Source organism: Pezoporus flaviventris, unplaced genomic scaffold (assembly GCF_033815535.1).
Source record: "Pezoporus flaviventris isolate CSIRO_AGI_PZ_B2104156 unplaced genomic scaffold, CSIRO_AGI_Pfla_v1 ptg000007l, whole genome shotgun sequence".
In the NCBI taxonomy this organism is placed as follows: Eukaryota; Metazoa; Chordata; class Aves; order Psittaciformes; family Psittacidae; genus Pezoporus; species Pezoporus flaviventris.
In genome coordinates this window covers 45,438,178-45,451,913 of record NW_026892555.1, presented here as the reverse complement: position 1 = coordinate 45,451,913, position 13,736 = coordinate 45,438,178, and positions in this window count along the sequence as shown.

Here is a 13,736-nt window from a genome sequence, read left to right as displayed (position 1 = left end):
GTCTCTTTCTCTTCCAGGGAGGAGGGGAAGCTGGGAGGAAGCAGAGACAAGGCACCTGACCCAAACTAGCCAAAGAGGTATTCCAAACCACAGCACATCATGCCCACCATATAAACTGGGGCCAGTTACCTGGAAGGGCTAGGTCACTGCTCGGGTCGGGCTGGGTATTGGTTGGTGGGTGGTGAGCGGTTGTATTCTCTTCCTTTGTTATTTCCCTTATTATTAGTGGTAGCAGTAGTGGTTTTGTGTTATACCTTACTTACTGTACTGTTCTTTTCTTGACCTGTGGGAGTTACATACTTTTGATTCTCCTTCCCATCCCTCCGGGAGCAGGAGGAGGAAGTGTGGGGGAGTGAGCAAGTGGCTGTGTGGCTCTGGTTTGCCAGCTGGGCTTAAACTGCAACACAGTTTCAAGGTCTGCGTTCCCTATTCTCCTAGTCTAATTCACATTGATATATAGAGATGAAATATTGCATGGTGAGGATATCAGCCAAGTTGCTGCTGTATAACATGCTTATTGTGGGACTCATTTAAGATTGTCTCTTCATCATCCTAAGGATCCTTGACCACTGTGTAATTCCTCCTTTGTGCCACTCCCTACTAATTGCCATAGTTGTTGATGGCATTTGAGATATAAGAAAAATAATAATGTGGAAAACCTCATTATCCCACTTAAAAAAAATGAAAAAACTGTGTCAGCACTTCCTAAGAACTTCAGACGTCACACCCGCATGAGTTATGTGCATATTTCTCCTTCTGGAAAGCATTCAGATGGTGAAAAGATTGTCTCCTCTTCACAATGAACTCTTCATGATGAATCATTTCTTAGATAAATGTAGGATAACTTTATCTTAGTTTATGGAATTCCTGAAAAGACCCTGTGACCTCCTCCACCATGGCCATGATCTGCATTTCTTAAGTAGATTTATTTTGCAATATCCTTTTATTCCAGTGGTTTACAGTGCGCATATGGGTGAGAATTCTATTGTGTGGTGGTAATTGTTCACCTAAGCTATGTGATTTTGCTTCTATTTCTTTGTTCATTGTGGTGCATGTAAACAAAGCTGGAATGCTTCTTTCATGTGTAAATGTGAAATAGTTTGCCTGAACTAGTATGGAAGATTGAATTTTGACTTCTTGGACTAGCAGAAGAAAATAAACAGCAAGGCATAAATGTGGCGAAAGCTAATTTGTCTAAAAGTTCATATAAATGTAAATGACAGAATTCCTCTTTTATTCAAAGAGATCTATGAAGTTAAAAAAAAAAAGAAAAAAATGTTGCTGTAGTTAAAAGAATTAAAAATAAAGCCAGTGCATCCTTAATCACCAAATTCACATTTATTTCTGTATTTACTTCTAGTCCACTTCTATTGCACTTTTTTATTAAAAATATACACCTGAACCTCAATTTTTTTCTGAATAAATGAAAATCTGTATGTCTAAAAGACTTCACTGAGCTATCCCAGGTTCAAAAGGCTGACTCACTCAGAAGAAACTTCTGGACTGGACCTTCTATTGCAGCTGTAGCCTGAGGTCCCATACTTCATTGTCAGAAGAGGTCATGTAAACATGTAGAGGTACTAGTAGAAATGTATCTCTTTTCTTCATCCGAACAAATGCATGGGGTTTTTCAGCCTTCTCTTCTCCAGGCTGAACAGCCCCAACTTTCTCAGCTTGTCCTCACACTGGAGGTGCTCCAGCCCCCTGATCATCCCCATGGCCGTGCCCTGGACTTCCTCCAACAACTCCATGTCTGCCTTATATTGAGGACACCAGAACTGCACACAGTTCACAAGAGCAGAGCAGAAGGACAGGATCATCTCCTTTGACCTGCTGGTCACGCTTCTTTTGATGCAGCCCAGGATATGGTTGGCTTTCTGGACTGTGAGCACGCAATGCGAGCTCATGTTCAGTTTCTCATTGACCAAAACCCCCAAGTCCTTCTCCGCAGGACTGCCTTGAATCTCTTCTCTGCCCAACCTGTAGCTGTGCCTGGGATTGCTTCAGCCCAGGTGTAGGTCCTTGCACTTGGCATTGTTGAACTTCATGAGGTTGGCATTGGCCTACATCTCAAATGTGTCAAGGTCCTTCTGGATGGCATTCCTTCCCTCCAGCGTATCAACAGAGCCACACAGCTTGGTGTCATCTCCAGATCTGCTGGGGCACACTCAATCCCACTGTCCATGTTGTCAAGAAAGATATTGAACCTGATCAGTTCCAATACTAAACCCTGAGTGACACCACTCATTACTGGTCTCCAGTTGGACATTGAGCAATCGACTACAACACTTTGTGCGGCCATCCAGCCATTTCTTTATTCACTGAGTGGTCCACCTCTCAAGTTGATGTCTCTCCAATTTAGAGACAAGGACGTAAGGGATAGTGTTGAAAAGCTTTACACAAGTCCAGGTAGATGATGTCAACTGCTTTGCCCTTGTCCATCAGTTCCACAGCCCCATCATAGAAGGCCACCAAATTGGTCAGGCATGTTTTGCCCTTGGTGAGGCCACGTTGGCTCTCATCAATGACATTATTTTTTCTTCATGTGCCCTAGCATGGTTTCCAGGAGAATCTGCTCCATGATCCTGACAGGCACAGAGGTGAGATTGACTGGTCTATAGTTTCCCACATCTTCCATTATCCCCATCTTGAATATAGGGGTTATATTTCCCTTTTTCCAGTTGTTGGGAAATTCACCTGACTGCCATGATTTTTCAAATATGGACAGTGACTTAGCAACTTCATTCGCCAGTGCGTTCAGGACCTGCGGATGAATTTCATCAGGTCCCATGGACTTGTGCACATTCAGGTTCCTAACATGATCTCAGACCTGATTCTCCTCTACAGTGGGCCTAAGGTCTTCATTCTCACAGTCGCCCAAAACTTGAGTGGTGTGGCTAGAGTATTTCCTGGTGAAGACTGAGGCAAAGAAGTCATTGAGAACCTCAGCCTTCTCCAAATCAAGGATAGCCAATATTCCTGTTTCCTTCCAGAGAGGACCCACATTATCCATAGTCTGTCTTTTTTTTGCAACATACTTATAGAACCCTTTCCTGCTACCCTTGACATCCCTGGCCAGACTCAATTCTAACTTTGCCTTTGCTTTCGTGACCTGGTCCCTACCTTCCCAGACAATGTCCCTGTATTCTTCCCAAACCACCTGTCCACATTTCCACCTTCTATAGGTTTCCTTTTTCCTTCTGAGTTTTCCCAGCAGCTCCTTATCCGTCCTTGGAGGCTTCTTGGCCTTCTTAGCAAATTCCCTTCTAGTTGGGACGCAACACTCCTGAGCTTGGAGCAGGTGATCCTTGAATATCAACCAACAACCTTGGGCCCCCCTGCCCTCTAGGGCTATATCCCATGGAACCTTACTAAGCAGGTTCCTGAAGAGTTCAAAGTCTGCTCTCTTGAAGTCCAAGGCAGTGAGCTTACTACACGCTCTTCTCACAGTCCTGAGGATCATGAACTCCACATCTCAGGATCACTGCAGCCAAAGCTGCCTTGGAGCATCACATTCCCCACCAGCCCCTCCGTCTTGGTGAGTATGAGGTCAAGCATGGCACCTGTCCTTTTCAGCTCCTCTATTACTTGTAAGAGGAAGTTTTCTTCCACACAATCAAAGAACCTCCTGGATTGCTTCTGCCGGGCCGTACTGTCTCTCCAACAGATATCAGGGTGGTTGAAGTCCCCCATGAGGACAAGGGCCTGCGAGGGTAAGGTAAATGTATGCAAAAATATGCAAAAATATGGAACCTCACAATGTCATTCATTCATAATTACTTTTTGGCACATAATAGCTGGCTTGGAAGAAGACATACAAGCAAATACAAGTTCATTCAAGCGTAGAAAGACAGTTTTTCCAAGTGTAAACCAGCATCATCTCTGTACTGATCCTTATGCCATTTCCAGCTTTATTATACTTTCAAGGACATTTTGTCCTCACTTGTATAGCAATGTGCTTTGCACTCAACACAGTTATCGATACACATATGTTTATGAGAAACTTGCATTAAAAGTAGACCTCCTTTACCTGCAACCAATATTTCATTCCTTTTATTGAGTACCCTGGTTCAACTTTATTTATAATATTTAGGCCTAATATTATAGTTTTTGAAAGCAGAACAAGAAGAAAAGGGAGAAGATGGGGGAGAGAAATGAAAAACAAAACATGCAAGAGAAGAGCTTGCTTTGCTCTCATTATTGCTATCCTTTAAAAAAATATGCAGAGCCCTCTGTCAGTGCATAGACCCTTTCTTCTTTGTTCTTTTTAATGATATTTTTGGAGATGTTACATCTAAGTTCTTTATGCACATCCTTCACTGACTGTGAATGAGAAGGTATATGAGGATCCATTCATTTACATCACAATTCTGATGTCAGCCTTTCCTGTTACCAGAGAAACACAGTCCATGACCATGCTTTTGTATTAAAAAGGAAATATATGATACTACCAATGATGACAGCTCGCATGATTTAATCCTTGATTTTTGCCATAAAATCTGACCTTTACTTGATCTTACTGTTTTACTGGCAGATTTGATTTTTAAGACTGCTGATAGCTTGGCTTCATTTACTTCCTCAGTCTGCTGTAATACGAATTTACAAGGATTGGAGTTTCCCAAATGCATCAGTTCTCTGAGTTTTTTGTCTGCTAAACAGAATGTTGTATTTTTGAGTAACCAGAAAAACCAGTGTACCTAATGCCTCTAATGCTTATCATAAGTTGTCTTTCATATCTGAAATATAATCTTCCTAGAATAGTTTCTTTATGTGCCAATGTTCTTTTGTCTGCCTTGTTAGCAGTTTCTACATGTCAGACAAAGCACCCACTGATCAAGTCTATTCTTAGCTTTCAGGGATGGTTATAGGTCATAGCCATTTGATATCCTTTTCTGCTGTTTTTTATTTAAGTTCTCTTCATGCTGAGAAATCTGTTAAGTGAGTTGTATGTGCTGTTATACCTGCATTCCAACTTTTAGAGTTCAGGGAGCCTGGAATTTGTCAGTAAAGATCTGAACCCATATATCACCCAGTGTTTGAAGGTTAGCAACAATAAAAGAAAAAAGGTCTACAAACTTGTTCACATTCCCTTAGCTTTCAGTGATAAGGAAACCATTTTCAAAGCAGCAATTAGGTCAAAGTATAAAAATGCATATTTCTTCATAAAATATCTCTTTGTAAAATACAGCCAGCATAGCTTTGCATTTATACTCAGCATATAGTGATTAATGCCTAAAACCTTTGATTTGTCTCTAGATTTGTTCTCTCCTTTTTTTTTTTTTTCACTCCAGACATATCCTGCATGTGTTAGTCTCTTTGGTTTATTTTTGTGGGGTTTTTTTTTTGTTTGTTTGTTTTGTTTTGTTTCTTTTTTACCTTTATCTCCCATTTTACTTAAGGCACTTTTCATTACCTGATGAAAAGTGCAGTGCTTTTGAGGGTACCATTTTTGGCTAAACAGAAATATTTTGTATAGAAGATTCTGTTGCTGTAGTTCAGGTATCAGAATACCAATAGTGATAAAACAGAATGTTCTTATTACTTTTAGCTCCCAAATGATTTGCAAACATGAACTTTTCAGAGATGGTAAAAGTGACAGAGGGATGGTAAGCCAAGTGTCCAAGGCTAAAGAGAGGGATTATTGTTGAGCATGATGGAGTTTATGTCCCTGCACCAGTTTTCTGTTCCTATGTTCAGATGACCCTTTTCTCTATAGTAGCATCTTAGCTGAGATGAGGAGAGATTTCATAGCCTTCATGCCTTGCCTCCCACCAGTCTAATTCTGCTTTGGCTGCTGTGAAGACAGTACTTCAGTTTGGTTTGGGAAGCTGAATTTTCTAAGATGATTTGTGAAAAATACAAAAGGTACCCCTCAGTCTTAGACCAATCAAAAATTGTTCATATTTCTGGAGGCTGAAGAAGTTCAAAAGAAACACACTTTGTAAGAAACTGTCTCTTTTTAAGAATACAATCCCTGTATCTGTCAGCAGGACAGAATTGTACTATGGCAATTTTATCCCTGACCACAGACTTGTCATTGACATTCGAAGAACTGGGTCAAGGCATTTCACTCAGATTTTCATCACATGTAAAATAGTTGAACAATGATCATGAACCAAGTTTTTTTTAAGTTATAATATCTATAATAGTTAATATATAATATATAATAATAACTATTAAGTTATAATATTATAATGTTTTACTGTGTATTTTAGCCAAAAGGAAAATTACATTTATGTGTGGATTTCTCCAGGTGTGCTGACACTATCCTTGTATCAAAGCTCTTCCTTAACCATCGTCTAAATTATGGTTTATTAATGGAATTTTGGAGGGTGGGAGGGGAAATCTGTCTCACTTCCACAGACTGAGATTAGCCCTCTCTTCTTGAAAAGACAGAAAATGAGAAGACTTTTTAATTTTTTATTTTCTTTTTCAAAAATGAAAGAAAAGAGAAAATTATAAAGCTGATTTATCTGAATGCTGTAGTTTCAGCTTTGGCCACAGGAATGAGCAAGCTGAGCTACACCATAAGAGAACAAACAACAGGAGATAAAAATATGACTACTTGAAAAAAAAAAAAAGCTAGTTGAGGGATAGAAATAAATGCAGAATACATGATTATGACAAGTGCCAGCATCATCCTGACTGCAAATAAATGAGCTAATTTGCATGGGATTTTTATTTATGAATTCAAGACTGAGACTGAACTATATTAGGAATGCAGCCAGGAATGCTCATGTTCCCTACACTTCCTGTGGGATATGGAACACACCAATGTTTAATTGTGTCTGTATGGAAAAACAAGTGGCAGACAATGCAGATTTTTGTGGAGATTTCTGAAGGCATAATATCTCAAAAAGGCCTCAGCAGGAGTTCACAATCCAGTGACGCTCAGTGAGGGATTCAGTTAACTGAAGGTAGGCATTCAGCCATCACAGCTACAGAGGTTTGTCAGACACAGCACCGGACTACAAGAGACTCATGCCCTTCTGGAGAGGTTGCTGGAAGCCAGAGGCATTATCTGAGATATATCAAACATCACTAGATACCTGTATACCTGGGCAATTGGATAACCCTCATAGTTATATGCTTTTGTCAATGCTCGTTTACAGCTGGTACATTCACATGGAAACACCATAGCAAGTCTAAAAGTGATCTGAAGAAGTGTGTTTAAAATATGTGTAACTTTTTCAGCCAGGCAAATTATGCCTCATTTTTTCAGAGCTTCATACTGGCATAAAAACTGTAATAAAAAATAGAGAATTAGTAATTCATAGTAACTTTACAAATAAGTGAAAGAATAAGCAAGCATTTTAGGAGTTAAATTAAAAGCACCAAGCTTATAGGAACACTTTTGAATACCTCTAATTGTAAAGTCAGAAGCAAAAGAATGCTGTAAAACCTTCAAAATAAAGCAGTAGAAAATAAAAGCCTATCTTCCTAATCTGATACCTGAAAGTGCTTAGAGCTCGAAGCACAAGCTATGTGCCTTCAGAAGCTAAAGCCTCCTCCTTTTCCAATACTATCTACTACATTTGTTAGTCCTATGAGGTCACAAGACACTAAACTTTAAACTGCAGCAGCCTGCTGCTCATATATGGTTTCGAAATCACACCATCCTGGGAACAGAGCCAGGGCTGCCAGGTGTATATTGCTTCAGGAGAAGCTGAGGGTCTAATTTTGATTTCCTGGGATTTAGGCAGATAACCCTGGAGAAAAAGCTGAATTCATTTGGGGTATTTTTTCTAGGAGTAGGAGAAACACTCTATATGAAACACTGTGGAGAAATTTCTGCCAAGGTAATCTACCAAAGATTTCTTCCTAAATCTGTCAACCTGAGCATACCTTTAAAGTATGCCAGCATGGTTTGGAAGGCATGTAAAGAATCTAAGGGAGCATATAAGCAGCTAATTTGAAGTGCACAGATGCACTTTCCTCTGGGAATTAGCTCAGCTCCTGAAATTTCATTCCAATAATTACCAAGGCAAATCACAAAGATTTCCATTTACTAATCTGAGCTTCCTGAAATCCTCTAATTAAACCACAGCAAGACGGTTTCAATAGAGCTAGGATTTGCTTTTTGTCATGCTCTTTTCTGTGTTTCCTTCCCCTCCACCACAGTCATACGGTCATATGAACAGCTCTGGTGATAAAGCCCCAAAAAGCTGATTCCAGGACAAAATTATCTGTCCTGAAAAAGTAAAATGCTACCAGTTTTATCCTTCAGTGTTCTGTATCACAAAAATATTGTTTAATACAAACATGAATTGCCTTACAGTATGGCAAAAAAATAAGATGGCTCTAAAATTGTATGAGTATATTCACACAGGACCTGTCAACACTAAAAGTTTAATCAGATTTTTAAGATATTTTTACATACTAAATGTAATTTGTATTAAAATACAAGTGGTCAAAGCTTTTAAACTTTACTTTCTGCCTTCCTCAACTAGAATATTTCCCAGAGCTGGACAATCTGCATAGCCAGGTGTCTAAGACAGGCTGCTCTCCACATTCCTTTCAGTGTGACAAAGTACAGAAAACCCTCTTGTCCCTGAGAGCGACTCTCCCCATACAGCCCTTCTGACCATTGCTAAATACTCCTACTGAAATTAGACACCTGGAAATGCAGCCACACTGGGCAATAGCTGAGATGAATAGGTGAGAAGTAGTACAAAAAGAGTTTTAAACCAGACCTTCTTGTGCACTATAATGTGATTTGCTCAAACTACAGACTAATCCAAATTAGTGACATAGTGTCAAACAGACATTGTGGGTTGTACTGACAGTTTAAGGTTAGCTATTGCTTCCTGTAGGTTTGTATACCAGCTTCAAGTTTCCATTGTTAAAGACAGAGGCCTTTTATGAGTGCACATGATGTTTATGCTTTCCCATAATTAGTCTGCACATCTTCTCACCAGGAAAAATGAAAGTGTAGCAGGATAGGGATGTATGAAACTTATGGATGAGAGAGGGATGACTGCAAAGCTAAGTGGGCATTCTCTTATGCTGTATGGCTGTGTCAAATGAGATGGAAGGGAAGTATGCTCTATAGCACCCTAAATCCTTCTGGAGAGCACTTCAGCAAAGCCGAAAGAATAGCGAAGTACTGAACCACATGAAAGCTTCTAGATAAGAAGAGGGTAAAAAAAGAATAGTTTGGACAAAAGCTAATTAATGCTGTGCAGTAAACCAAACTTCAACACTGAATAAGCATGGTTTCCAGAAATCAAGTTAATATGCGGAGTGCTGAATACTGATCCGAGGTCAGTGTAGAAACAGTGGGGTTTAGTTGGTAGTCCTTGACCCCGAGGTCTCTGGGTTGCTTCTAAATATCTGTGGAACATCTTTATTAGAAATACAGTGGTAATCCAGTTTTTGAGCCCTAGGGCTCAAAAAAACCCCTGTACAAACCAAAAGTGAAAGCCAGTAACATCCAAAGACCAAGACATACTGAGATCCTTACTGTAATAGTTAATGGGGACATAGTAATAGTACACATCTAGAGAGATGAAGGGATTTTAAACCAAGATAAACTTACTTGCCCTTTGTTATAAGACAAGAATAAAGAGGCAGTAGATGAAAATGAAAGGAAATAAATTCAAACTGATAAAAGGGAGTATCTTTTTATATAATACATAATTAATCAGTCAAACCCACTGCCATAAGATTTCAATGAGACAGAGTTCAGAAAGAAAAACAGGCATTTATATGGATAATGAGAACATCTTTAGATAAGATGAGAAAAAAAGAAGGATATAAAGTGTAATGCTTCATGACATAAATCAAACATTAGCTTAATGTAGAAGGCATTAAGAGGACATGGCATAGGAAAGGTAATGCTAATCCATACAGATATTTTACAATCCTTTATGAGATTGAACCATTGTCCTGAGCATGAAGGCAGATCCTCTCACGCTTTAGATGTATTTTATTTGTTAAAACTTCTAGGTTCATAACCTCTGGATCTACAAAGCTGGGCCTGAAGAAATGATAGATGTTAGCAAGTAGAAAATATTTAGGCATAGGGTAAGGAAGAATTTGACAGCAAGAGGAAACAGGGCAAGCCCAGACTTGTTTGGCCTCTTTCAGCAGTAGCAAGAGATTGCAAAATGCTGTGGGTTTTAGAATAGCTGAAGTTCAGATACTCCAGCCTGCTGTTTCCGCCTCAGAAGATTCTGCTTCCATCAGCATCAACGGGATTGGAATAAGGCCTCAGGGCAAGCATTTAGCATAGATTTACAAACTACAGTTTTATTTAAGCAACTTCTCTGGGGGTATTGACTGGTAAACCTTTGAAAAAGCATCCTGCCCCGTATATTTTCAAAATGTCAGCTTTTCTTATATCACATGGCAGTATTTCCCTGCTTAGGAAATGATTATTTTAGTTCTGACTTGCAAGATGATGAATCACTGGGTGACACACTGTGCTTTTAAGACTGTTGCAGTTGCATATAAAGGATGATCAAGCTGACCTGTAGACGAGAAAGCCAGGCCAGAACTTTCATTCAAAAATAGATCTGAGGATCAACAATAGTTGGTAGGTTTTCATTATTTCACATATTCCTATTTTGGGATTCCAGCTGTAGCCTAAAATGAGGGATTTTATACTTGTGGATTAAGGTTACATTTCAGCACTTGACTTCTGAGAGGACCAGGCATGCAGTATAAGGAGTCTGTGGACAAAGTTTAAGATCTCAAACATGTGCATGCAACAGCAGGAGGCAAGCAGACAAACAACTAAATGCATCCAGCCAGGAATGTCCAACATGTTTACACAACCTATTGGGGGTGAGAGGGGCAGTTGCTGTTGCAACTGTTAGCTATGTGAAGAAGGACAAATAATGTGCTGGTTGGTGGAAAGGAAGGGAACCTATATCTGGAGGGAAAAGTAGTACTGGCAGAACATCTGGACCACTGGCTAATAGAAGAAACAAGATACATGTGAATGCAGGAAGAAATGAAATTAGGATGTTCTCAGTGTTTGCTGACTCTTTGCTATCTTTAGGCACAAAAGAAGCCGGAAAAAAATAGCAGTGTTTTGAGCTGCTCAGACCCATTTTGTAAACCACAGGCATGGAAAGTGAGCCATCCAAAATTTCAATCTGCTATGATTCAGTCCTCTCAAATTTTGATATATTACTTGATGTATCATAGTGTGCTTACGGTGTGCAGTGTGAGAATGAGATGCCGAGTCTAGGGCACTTGGGCAGGTGAGTTGGAGAAATCTTTTTAAAAACAAGTTGCGTTCAGAATAGGCGTGATAAGACATTTCAGTTCATTCTTAAAAACTCACTTTCTCAGGGAAGGAAAATATTAAATACATGTATACACACACATAATACACCCACCCAGTGTCAAGGTTTTAAGCTCCAGTTTATCAAGCTATTAACCAGTTACTTTGGATTTCAAAAGTTTTAGCTGTTTTACTTTTTATTTGAAGTATTTGTATACTTTAATTTAGACATAAAGCTGCTGAGTCAACATTAGCATAGCTCTTTTTTTGCATCAGGTGTTATTACCCATGTTTTGGATCACTGATGTCCTCAGACACCACAACTTTTTGTTCCTTTTTCAAGCGTGAATTGCGGAGCTTTTAGCACATGCATAAGCATCTCTAATCTCAGAATAAGAAGCTGGAAGGGAGATGTGGGTTTTGATCCCCTCACTTTATGTGTAACCATCTTTCTAATACCAGCCTAACTGGGCTGCAAATGTGTCAGTGAGATCACAACAAAAGCAGAACAGTATGCTTCGTGCAGAATGGATGCTCTTTCAGGTGTTATCTCCTTTTATTACTTTTCTCTTTTGGAGCTGTGCCTGCTGCTTCTACTGAGCACATTTTGACCAAATAAAAAACAGGTGAAGTCTTCAAATAGCTTTTTTTCCCACTTGGGGAAATTTGCTCAGTTTTGTGTATATTTAAGTCTGCACAGTATTTTTGTATAATACTATACATTGAATATTAAGTAAATAATAACTAGAATAATAAATAATAACTACAATAAATAATAACTAGAATACCTTGGGACATGGTGAGGCTGGATTTCTTTCATCTTCTGTTGTTATTTCAAAGGAAAACAGATAGCTCAGTATTTTGTGTTGTGTTGCATTGAAAATCACTCTCACATACAGAATAGATTTAGTATAACTGCCTGTGTATGTATATCTTTGAGTGAATGTATACGTACATAGAAATTTGCATAGGTGCACATGTAGAATTACTGCTGTGAACAGCTACCTGTTCAATCAACCCTGTTTCCCTTCTTTTAATCTCTCTGAGCCACCAGTGACATAGCAGGATATGAGTAACAAGCTCCGCACACAGACGCCGTATTTTATCTTTAGAGTTATTTATCAAAGAAGTCTGTTGCTTGCAAACTGGTCACTGCAACCACAGAACAGCATTGAGCAGCATATATGATTAAACTGGTTTTGATGGTAGAATATATTTCTCTGACTTTGCTTTATTTTTAAGGGATTTAAGAGCAGCCCTTTTTCTTAAATTCAGTCAAAATGTAATCACTTTCTATTTCTGTCCAAATGTGCATGTATTTTTTAGAGTATTTTTCACTGATAAAGAGCTTCTCAGTTTTTTTTCTGTGCTTATCTTGCAATATGAAGAACCTGTTATTGTTCACTACTTAATAGCAGAGATAATACCTAATTACCAGACTTTCAAGTGGACCTTTGTCTTTTACCCAGTGAGTAGAATAAAGTATACACCACAACTGGCTTTCCACATACCTTTAGCTGCAATTTTTCCACCCAGACACAGTTAGACATGATACTGACAGAGAGCTGTGAGTAAGGAAGGAAGGAATATACTGAAATAAAAAGCAAACAAATCAAACACTCCCACAAAAAAAAAAAAATCAAACCTTTTCTTTACCTTTCCATTAAGTTACCATTACCTTTCATCCAGCTTTCCAATAATTAAGAATGAGTAAAATACTGAAATCTGAGACTTCCATTTCAGAAAAAGCAACATTGGCAACACTTTCTGTGTTATCTCTAGGGGGTCAATGACCTTAAAATAAATAAAAATCCATTATCTGTCAGGTGAAATACTGAAGGTTGTAATTTAGCAGGGTCAGACGCAATCCTGCTGGGAAGGAGGGAGAAAGAAAATGCCCTCTGCATTCTTTCATAGCTTCATGTGTTCATGTTAGGTATGACTGGCTAGCATAGGAATTTCTGCTTCCTTCGTGTCCTGGAGAAGGGGAGGGAGAAGGACAAAAAAAAGTCCTATCTGAGAGTCAGCATGTTGCTTCTGAATAAAGGGGTGCCAGGAGACTTCCTTTCCTATAGAAGAATGACTCACTTCAAAGGGTCTCACAAAAGTGTGGTGACGCACAGGAAACATGATGTATTGCAGCTTGCTTGCCACCTGAGTGCACAGGCTGCCCACAGTGATTATTATTAAGGCTTCTGAAAAGCAAAGCCTGTCATTCTGAGAGCATGGGACATGGTGGTCTCAAGAGAGGGCTTGGCACCCTTACTGAAGGTGAGGAATGACTTGGGGCACAGATGATAATACAGACTTTAACACTTCTGGCTGTTTTCCTAAGTTCTGCTGGCTGGCGACTGAATTTAGTCATCTGTTCGGTATCCTTTGTGAAATTCTGATATTTAGTCCACATCCACCTTTTATATGGGCACAAAAATCATTACACATAGGTGTCCTTGTTGGCATGGCAGGGAAGCTTAAAACATCACAGAACTACGGAATGACTGTG